This window comes from Maylandia zebra, linkage group LG16 (genome assembly GCF_041146795.1).
Source record: "Maylandia zebra isolate NMK-2024a linkage group LG16, Mzebra_GT3a, whole genome shotgun sequence".
NCBI classification, from domain to species: domain Eukaryota; kingdom Metazoa; phylum Chordata; class Actinopteri; order Cichliformes; family Cichlidae; genus Maylandia; species Maylandia zebra.
In genome coordinates, this window is record NC_135182.1 from 360,937 (window position 1) to 372,062 (window position 11,126).

General features: G+C 41.5%; 1 long non-coding RNA gene across 2 annotated transcripts; it reads left to right on the forward strand.

Moving 5' to 3' along the window:
• Positions 1-2,803: 2,803 nt before the first annotated feature.
• LOC143412957 (uncharacterized) lies at positions 2,804-10,342 on the forward strand. Of its 2 annotated transcripts, none has more exons than XR_013093492.1 (2): positions 2,804-5,819; positions 7,816-10,342. It is a non-coding gene; the product is annotated as an uncharacterized LOC143412957 (long non-coding RNA). The 2 variants fall into 2 exon arrangements; XR_013093491.1 differs by having other exon boundaries at positions 2,804-5,768.
• Positions 10,343-11,126: the final 784 nt, after the last annotated feature.

The following is an 11,126-nucleotide window of genomic DNA, read 5'->3' on the forward strand; positions in this document are numbered from 1 at the left end:
GTAAACAAAAAGAAGGTAAAATGAAGAGAGAAAATAACTGACAATTACATGAATGAATGGAAAACACAGATAGTTTTGAATTAAGAAATCAGTGAAATGATGCATGAATTAATCCTGACTATAACATACAGAGGCAATGAAGAAAGCAGCTTACACTCACTGAACATTAACAAAAATACATAGGAAAAGCAATGAAGACCAGCTTACACTTATACACATGACATAAGCTGGTATGTCTGACCAGAGAGAGGGAAACTGGTAGTTTAAGTACTCGTGATAATAATAAAATGTCTCAGTTGTGTTTCTTCAGGTGCAAAACAGACCTGGATCGATTCTCCACATGCAGCGGTCGGAAGAAAGTTATAGGTCAACATGATTGAATATGTTAAGGCAAGTTTCTGGTTGAATTGTTCACAGTGCCATGTCTCCATAAACCTGACAAGTGGGCCCTAACTTCTGGCTGAGGACCAGGAATGCTGTTAATAAGGTGGGGACTTAAAATTTGAGTTAGCAAATTTGGGAAAGAAAACTGACGGCTTAAGTGGAGAAATGTGCAGGAGTCTGAAACACTGCAAAAGTAACATATGCAAATTCACATACACAAGCAGAAAATGCATTTACCTTACAAGGACAAGCTCATAGAGATTAATGCAGAGACATTGATTAAACCTGGCTAAGAACACAAACATACGCAATGAAGAACAGCTTGCTGTTTGTATGAGTGATAGAATGGTGTGAATGTTTAATAGAATGCATTTGAGTTTGAAGTTGAGGAAATTGCATGATTATATGTTGTCGTAAGGGGGGTTATGTCTTATGTTGAATCTAAGTATGTTAAAGTGCATAAAGGGGGTGATTGTTGTGTGCAAATTGTGTGGTTTTAACAAGACTTTCGGTGTATTGAGGAGGTGAAATTATGTGAGTTGACCCGGGAGTGTCAGGACTGCGGTGGCAATATTTGTGTGTTTGAGGTTGTTGAGGTTGTGGTGATGGGTTGATTCTGTCAGTGAGGTTCGGGTTGTTGTTGTTTTTGTTTTTAATAGAGGGAGTTTTAGGAAACATGGACATGTCTGAGAGGGGCCCATTATTTTTGTAACAGTGCACTTAGAGAAAACCTGTCAGGTGATTTTGTTTTGTGTTTTTATGAGCTAATAATCAGCTCTCTTTTTTCTCGTTTTTGTTCTAAGCAGGCCTGCAACAGTGAATAACAGCGCTGACAAATTCTCGGGAAGAGCAAATATAAGGTGGGCTTTCCAGATTACAACTGGCTGAGGAGAAAGCTACCTGTGGGGACCTGATCAGGTCGTAAGTCCCTGTCTAAAAGGATTGTAGCGAGTCAATCCAGTCCAAAACCTAAGGAACTATTTTTACAGGAAAATAAAAATGAAGGAGCTCATTTTGCTGAGGGTGGAGAATCTGATCACTTGCGCGGGAGGCTCCGCTATTAGCAAAATATGGTGTGACTGCATGTGAGTGAATGTGTGACTGGATGAAGGAGGGGAGGAATAAATGTGGACAAACAATTTGCTTTTACCAGAGAAAGTTTCTGTTTTATTGAGTTGGGTTAGATTATGGGATTATAGTATACTGGTATTGTTGGGAGAATGCCAAATGCTAAAGGGGGTATGTGTCAAAATAAAGGAAATGTGTCAAAATAAAGGGGGAATTTAGGGTTTAATAATTTAATTGTTTAATCATTTGGGATCATTGTATGACTTTTGGGTTTTTGGTCATTTGGATATGGTAAAACAGAAACTGTTATTTTTATGTTAAGGTTAAAGGAGTAAAGTGAACTGAATCCTGTTTATTAGATACAGTGCCAGTGGTTTTAAAGCTGTATGCAAATCTTAGAGGGAAATTGTGGGACACGTTGACAAAAAGATATGCTTTGGGGAAAATGAGTGAGGGTTGAAGAAGGAGAACAGGTTTGATTTCTTTTTTGATTTTTAGAAGTAGTGGTTATAAGGTAGGCTTACACATACAGATATTACATAGATTTATTTTTAGGATAAAGGGGAGAGCTTATAAATAGAGATGATTTTTATACATATTGCATTTTGTGCCTGTTAGGTATTTTAGTACCATGGGAGCATTTACTGGATATTGTTTTATAGTGACATTATGCAGGAAAACTCTGTCATTCAATAAGGCCCCTTTGTTTCAGTGTTTTTCTCTTTGACCCAAGAATTGATGTGTGAGAATCACAGGCTGGTACAAGGTTGAAATACCACAGAGATCACTTCCTCAGCTACATTAGTTTCTTAATCTTTTAGACGCCTGTTGAAGGCCAAATGGTTTGTTTCAGATTTCACTAATGTAAGAACTCTTCGTTTTGTGCCTTGAAAATATGTCGCTGAGATAATCACAATTGTAGCTGAACTAATAAACTACACAAAGGATGCTTCTTCACCCAAGGGCAGGAAGACGCTGCCTTATCTTGGTCTGTACTGGTTTAAACTGATAAATCTGCTGTCTCATGAATTTTACCCTCTATATAAACTGTTGTACTTGTGAATAAAGTTGAGTCACTTTGGGAAGACAATCTAAAGCAGTCTCTGTTTTCTTGTTCTCCCAAGCTGCTCCCGAGCTGCTCGTACTAACACGCTGAATGGCATGCTTGAATATTACTTGAGAATATATTTGACTGTGTTACAGACTAAGGGACATTCTCTGCTGATAGGTGAAGGTACATTCTCTGCTGATAGACGTCCACGCCTCGGAGGAAGCCGATCCACGGAGTAGGCCCTGGAAACAGTTTCCTTCAATTTTGGTGTCAGAAGTGGGATCCTGACGAAGGTAGGCACTTGTCTTTTTATTTTATAAGACTGTGTTATGCCTTTCTCAGTGATCCACATAGAAACGGGATACGCTGACGAGGCCTTCTTCAGTGGCCCACATAGTAACAAGTGGGATACACTGAGGAGCCTTCTTTAGTGGCCCACATAGAAACACAGGAAGTTGCCTGTTGTTTTGTAAATAAAAGCAGAAAGGACACAGGAAGTTGCCTGCTGTCATAAACTAAGAAGTTGCTCACCAGCAGAAAGGACACAGGAAGTTGCCTGGGGTCATAAAACGAGAAGTTGCTCGTTAAAAAGTGAGAAGTTGCTCACTAAAAACATAAAATTGCTAGCAAAAAATCAAGTAACCTCAGGTGTGCCACAGCAAAAATAGAAACTAACTTAAATCCTTCAAAGCGTCTAAACCCCTCTGGAAATCACTGACCATGGGTCAGAATAATTCAAAGACCTTAGACGGGTCCGATAAAAACTCAAAATTAACTGTAAAACCGAAAAAAATAAAATATAAAATCACAAATAGCGGCTCAGTACGACTCCCACTTCCGGTTACGTTTAACCCACGCTCGCGAACCAATGAAGACTTCCATGATTACGTATCCAGAACATGCGGAAGTGCTTACGTGACTGATTTCGTCTCGAACTTAAGAACTATAACTTTAATGCATCCTAATGTATTTCCGGAGCCCTATCCCGAACGATTATCGCCAGAAAACAGGTCAGTAGAAATGTTAAATACTATTTGTGATAAGAAAAGTAGGCTGATTAAAAAGTCCTGTAAAAAATATATGATAGAATGTCGTGATGTGACCAATCGCATGCTACCACTATGGAAAAAAGGACCCGAGCCAGACGTAAATGCTTTAAATCAAGCCAGTGTAGGCTCTAGTAAATCCACTGCAGAAAAAACTAGCCTTATATGCCCATCCGTTCAACCTACGGCTCCGCCGCCTTATGATGAAAAAACAGAATTAATAGCTGCTGCGGCGGCTGCACGTCATCAGCGCGTATATCCTGATTTAACAGCAGAATCCCAAAAGAGTGAGGAAGGCACTGAAATGACACCTAAATCAGAAGAAGATGACTGGTTTAACTTAGATCAAAGACAGGAACGAGAATACACTGAACGAGAAAGAGAGTTACAGGAACATAAAAAGCAAACAAAACAGTTAATGACAGAGTGTGAGGAAATCATGAAAGATCCTTTAACTGAACGTACGGAAGCTGAACTGCAGGAAGCCGTTTCCGTCATAGATAATCATGTTCAGCGCCACACTAGAGTAGCGAATGGTTTGACTGTGCCAAAAACAATAACTAACACCAGAAATTTAATAAGGAACTACTTAAAGCAGAAAAAAGAGGAAAAAACTCAAGAGGGCCCCCACAAAAACACCCGTTATAAAGAAAAGCAGGGATCACAATTTAATGACGTCAGCACCTCCCTCCCGTTCATGATAATAGGGGACATGTGTTGCATTCAACCCCCTAAAATTTCAGAGTTAGCAGCAACCATTAAAGAACTTCCCGATCCTCTACAAAATCCTACAGCCTTTGTTTCTGCATTACAGAGAAGTACCAGATACCACCACTTGGGTGGGCCTGACTATAGATATATATTATGTCAACGAATCCCAGGTGTGACTGAATCTCAGCTTATTGAAGAAGTAGAGGAACTAGACCCTAAAAATGACCAAGCAGCCAACACCACCTCGTTTTTGTGGATAAACGATGACAAAATCACAGCCTTTTTTCAAAATCTAAAGAGATTTCTGCTCACAATGTCTAGAGATAAAATTGATTTAAATGCAGTAACCATGTGTAAGCAAAAGCCAGATGAATCCATTCTAGTGTTTATGAAACGTTTCACACACTGCTGGACTAATGAGGCATGCATGCCTGAAGGAGGAAATGATCAGATTTTCATAACAACATTCTTAAACAACATTCATCCAGAATGTTCACAACTATTGAAGCTGACTGCCACTGATAATCTCTATGACATGAAAATAAAGAACTTTATCACACTTGTCAAAACAAAAGCTGGTGCAGATCTTTTCCCCAACAGCACGAAGGCTAAAACTGTTAAGATGATGTTGAACTTTGATGTTGAAGGCTCAGAGGAAAGTGAAAAAATGATGTATGCAGGGGCCCCGTCCCCTCAACAAGCGCAGCAGGGAGATTTTAGAAGGAGAGATAGGAGTGGAGACGTATGTTTTTATTGTAAAAAAATAGGACACTGGAGGAGGGAATGCAAATCAGCAGCAGGTAGATCTCAACCACAAAACACAGGACCAGCTCCTGCCACTAGGCGTCAGCAGAGCTCTTACAGACAAGGTAACTGGCAACGCAGACAGGAATCACATCAAAATAATGGCCCCTTTGCACTTAGGCAGCAACCTTATAATCCACATTTTAATCCCCACCCATATGATAACGAAAGACTGGACCGACAATAGGGAGGCCCAGGTGATGATGAGGGACAGTGTGAAGCACTACACACGATGCTGCATTTGCAATTGTCCCGTAACACAGAAAGCTTGCCCATGTTAGATATAGAGATAGGTGAAAAGACTTATTCCTTTTTAGTTGACAGTGGAGCCACTAAAAGTTCACTGTCTGGAAAATTCTATAGTGGGCCTGTTTCCTCTGTGTGCATCAACACCATGGGAATAAACGGAACTCTAGTGCAATGCCCCAAAACTCATTCTCTAAAAACACGCTGGGGCCCAAAACCAGATGAAATTACATATCATCCATTCATAATTATTCCAAACTCGCCTGTGAATCTATTAGGCAGAGATTTAATGGCAAAAATGAACTTGTGTATTTCATTTAACACAAAGGGTGAAATGTTTGCAGATACTGATAACAGCTATGTTTTCTCTGCCCTATGCACCGACACCATGGAGAAGGAACATCCTCTGTGTCAGCTGGACGCCTCAGCGGAGAATGAACTCAATATCCATCTGACTGGTATCCCACGTCACACACTGTGCCAAACACGTGTACAGACACCACTACCAGGTAGCCCCATGCCTGGAAGCCACATATTTGTTTCTCTCACACTGTTCAACAACATGATAACTGCTCACACCAGTGAAGGCCAAACAGTTGTTTTGTCACATAACTCAGACATAGGCTATGACATCACTGCACCATGTCGACACACAGATCTAACCTACCCCATACACTGTACTATCTCTGCTGTCACATTGCCAGCTGAATATCAAAACATGACATTATGGTCAAGAGGTGAGAATGATGTAGGATTTATCGACTGTACACCTTATCATGCTCAGCTGAAAAACAACAAGCCGGTATATGTCAAGCAATATCCCATTTCCGCTGAAAAAGCCGCAGCCTTAGACATCATCATAGGAGATTTATTGACAGCTGGAGTAATAAAGCCCACAGTATCTCCATATAACACTCCTGTCAATCCTGTGCCAAAGCCTAACAAACCTGGCGTATGGCGTTTCACACAAGACTTAAGGCAAGTTAATGCAGTCATCATGCCTCTGCCACCTCTGGTTCCAGATGTTCCCAGCATACTGACATCTATTCCAGCAACAGCTACACATTTTACTGTGGTGGATTTGTGCTCCGCCTTTTTCTCAGTACCTGTGCATGAAGACACACAGCCGATATTTGCTTTTACACATAGAGATAAGCAGTACACATGGACTCGCTTACCCCAAGGCATGGTAGACAGCCCTGCGGCTTTCTCAATGGTAGTACGTGCTACCCTGGACGGCTTCACTCCTCCAGAGGGCTGTACTCTGATCCAGTATGTAGATGATCTCCTCCTCTGTGCTGAAAGTGAAAAACTATGTCAAACTGCCACACACATGCTACTCCAGCACCTCCAACAGACTGGCCACAAAGCATCAGCAAAGAAAATGCAGTACTGTCAGACTTCTGTTCAATATTTGGGATTTACACTGTCTCACGGACAACGTTCTATGACTACAGACAGGGTCAAAGCTGTGACCTCTGTCCCTAAGCCCACTACACAGAAAGAAATGCTGTCTTTCCTAGGCATGGTGAACTATTGCAGACAGTGGATACCAGACTGTTCTTTTCATGACCACATTCTGCGTGAATGCTGCAAAAAAGACAAGCCTCCTCGAATACTGTGGTCCACAGAAATGACTGCCTCTTTCAATGCATTACAGGGAGCGCTGACCTCCGCCCCTTGTTTGGGTCTGCCTGACTACCACTTACCGTTCCACCTGTTCGTCACAGAGAACGGCACAACCTGTGCAGGTGTATTGGCCCAAGAGCATGGCTGTGGCTACCGTCCAGTAGCCTTCTACTCAAAGGTGCTGCCAGCAGTAGTTCAGGGGATGCCGGCCTGCCTGAGAGCAGTAGCAGCTTGCTCTATCATGATAAGGGACTGCGAGAAGCTCACACTCTCACATGACACTATTCTACACACCAATCACCAGGTCACGACCATTCTAGCAAACATAACTACACAACACATGACCGCACAACGTCGCTCAGGTTATGAAGCTACACTGACTTCAACAGCAAATCTCACTATAAAAGCAAGCAGCACACCCAATTCGCCAGCACACTTACTCATTCGTATGCTGTGTTCCTCTGACCGACAGGATGGTTCAGACGACCCTGACGATCATGATTGTATGACACGTATACAGGAATCCACAGCACCACGCCCAGACTTAGAGCAGACACCAATCCCAGACTCAGTCATTGTTTATGTGGACGGGTCCTGTTCAAAACCAAATGACAACTTATTTCTTTGTGGCTATTCGGTGGTGACATTGCCTGACATCATACTAGAGGCTCACTCATTACCATTTCACTCAGCACAAAAAGCAGAGCTCATGGCTTTAATACGCGCCTGTGAGTTACATGTGGATAAGCGGGTAACAATTTACACTGATAGCCGTTATGCATTCGGTGTGGTGCATGACTTTGGCACATTGTGGAGACAAAGAGGATTTAGATCTGCTGATGGAAAATCGATCGCTAATTCTGACCTTGTTCAAAGACTTTTGCAGGCTATACAGCTGCCATCGGCAATTGCAGTTGTTAAAACGAAGGGGCACAGCACGGCTGACACAGACGAAGCAGTGGGAAATGCTCTTGCAGACGTAACCGCGAAAGCAGCTGCTGCCTCACAGCAACCACCCAGAAGGGAAGTATTATCTTTGCCTTTACAGCTGCCACTTGTCACGCTCCCAGACTATTTAGAAACAAATGTTGACCTAAAATTCATACAAGAGCAAGCCTCTGCCTTAGATTACACTTACTGGGAAAGTAATGATTGTACCTTAGATAACAGAGACGGCTTATACAAAAACCTTGAGGGTTTGATTGCCCTCCCATCTTCACTACTGCCAATCCTTGTCCGCCATTTTCACGGTGTGAGTCATGTCGGACAAAGAGGGGTAATAGGAGCAATAAAATCAAGATTTGTAATCAAGAAAACATCACACGCAGTAAAACGCATATTAGCAACCTGTCTAACATGTGCACGAACTAATGTAGGAAAACCAAAAGCAAAACATCAGCATTTACCACAACCAGATTTCCCATTTCATACATTACAAATTGATTTTACACACATGCCAGCACAAGGAAGCATCAAGTACTTACTGGTAATAGTGGACCAATTTAGTAAATGGGTAGAAACTTACCCAACATCAAAAGAAACTGCAGAAGTAGTCTGTCAAAAGTTGTGCAATGACATAATACCCAGATTTGGAATACCTCACCAAATTAACAGTGATAGAGGACCTTCATTCACATCAGAAGTAATTCAAAAGTGTGCTAAAACTCTAGCAATAGACTGGAAATATCATGTGCCATACCATCCTCAGAGTTCAGGAGTTGTAGAAAGAATGAATAGGACCATAAAAAATCGCCTGACTAAAGCAATGATAGAAACAGGAATGACCTGGATCAAACTACTTCCTCAAATCCTCTGCGAGATTAGAATGACTCCATCCGCAGCAACCAAATTATCTCCATTTGAAATAATCATGGGAAGACCGTTTCCAACACCATGGTCAGCCTCCAGAGGGGCACCGCTATTGGAAGGGGACATAGACACTGCATTGTCTGACTATGTTCATAACCTGGTAGAAACACTGAATAATAACTATCAGAAAGTTTGTCTCTCTCAGCCTCTCCCTTCCATAGATCCAACCCATCCGTGGAAACCAGGAGATGCGGTATTGGTAAAGTCGCTAAAACCAAGGGCACTCGGGGAGGCCGCGTGTTCCAGCCCCCAGACTGTACTTGCAGTGACGAGAACCAGCATCCTAACAGACGGACAACCTCAGTGGATTCATGCCAGCAGGGTTAAGACCAGCCCCACCAAACCACCTAAGGCGTCGGATCAAGTAGATGACGTCTCCGGCGAGCCAGCGCCCGGATTCAATACACCTATAGATGACGACTCAGGCGAGCCAACGCCCGGATCCAATACACCTACACACACACAATCACTGATTAACACACAACGCCTGAAAGAACAACAACAAGGTACTCGAACATCCAGCAGGAACAGAAAGCCTAGAGTACCACACAATGTCTAACCTGATAAAGATAGACTCGTTTCATCCTGATAATGGAGAAAATGAAATGCCCATTGTCATCACACGACGCTTATACGGTGTCTCTCGAACTTGGGACCAGGCCAGGAGACGACTAAAGAACTGTCTTTTTTATATATTTAGGTTATTAATCATATCTACTGCATTAACCTTAGGATTTTTATTTACTATTTCGTATTCTAAAGTGCAACCCTGTTCACATTTCTGCAAGCCACATTTTGCTGACAATACCTCATGCTCCACTTGGCAAGACACCCACCTAGTACAGCTACTTCAATGTATTTGCAATTAGCACAAATTGATCCTGAGGATGTGCCAGATGTTACCAATGATGTTCCTGATGTGTATATTGAACATTAGGTTGTGAACTATTACATTTTATGATTTGCTTTTTATATTATGTTATTACATTTGTGATTTTTCCTTTCTATTTGAATTATTATTTTTTTTAAAAAATAATAATAAAAAAAGAGTGGAACTGTTAGGTATATTAGTACCATGGGAGCATTTACTGGATATTGTTTTATAGTGACATTATGCAGGAAAACTCTGTCATTCAATAAGGCCCCTTTGTTTCAGTGTTTTTCTCTTTGACCCAAGAATTGATGTGTGAGAATCACAGGGTGGTACAAGGTTGAAATACCACAGAGATCACTTCCTCAGCTACATTAGTTTCTTAATCTTTTAGACGCCTGTTGAAGGCCAAATGGTTTGTTTCAGATTTCACTAATGTAAGAACTCTTCGTTTTGTGCCTTGAAAATATGTCGCTGAGATAATCACAATTGTAGCTGAACTAAAAAACTACACAAAGGATGCTTCTTCACCCAAGGGCAGGAAGACGCTGCCTTATCTTGGTCTGTACTGGTTTAAACTGATAAATCTGCTGTCTCATGAATTTTACCCTCTATATAAACTGTTGTACTTGTGAATAAAGTTGAGTCACTTTGGGAAGACAATCTAAAGCAGTCTCTGTTTTCTTGTTCTCCCAAGCTGCTCCCGAGCTGCTCGTACTAACACGCTGAATGGCATGCTTGAATATTACTTGAGAATATATTTGACTGTGTTACAGACTAAGGGACATTCTCTGCTGATAGGTGAAGGTACATTCTCTGCTGATAGACGTCCACGCCTCGGAGGAAGCCGATCCACGGAGTAGGCCCTGGAAACAGTTTCCTTCAGTGCCTTTAAAGGAGTTGTGGCTCAATTCGTCTCTTGAGGGTCACGAGCCTTTGGCCAGCGCTATGATTGGCCAATCTACTGTGAGGATGATATGAGTTATTGAAGGATTGCACACGCTTACAGACACAGAGTCCAGAAACACACATGAGAGTATTGATTCCAGGCAAGAGGCCTCAAATTCGTTTAGCTTTTAACTGAACTTAAAGACGGACCAAAGAGGAAGGAAAGCATATATTTTGGTTACGTCTGATAAACTAGAATTAGAAGGTATTTTTACCTTAAAAGGAGCAAAATGAAATAAAAAGAGCTATATCAAAAACAGGTTATAACATAGGAAATGTGAGGGTAAAGTGAAGTTAGTGTTAACACACAGGAGTTGGTTGTAGGCAGCATTTAGCTATGATGAAATTTATGCAGGAGTAATTGCTTATATGTTTAAACTCAATTGATTAAAGTGGAAATGGGGTTTTGTTTCCGTTGTAGAAGATCTCTGGATCACAAGAGGGCTTCTTTTTATTTAATTTTGTTTTAAAGCTTTATTTTTGATTTTTGATTCATATT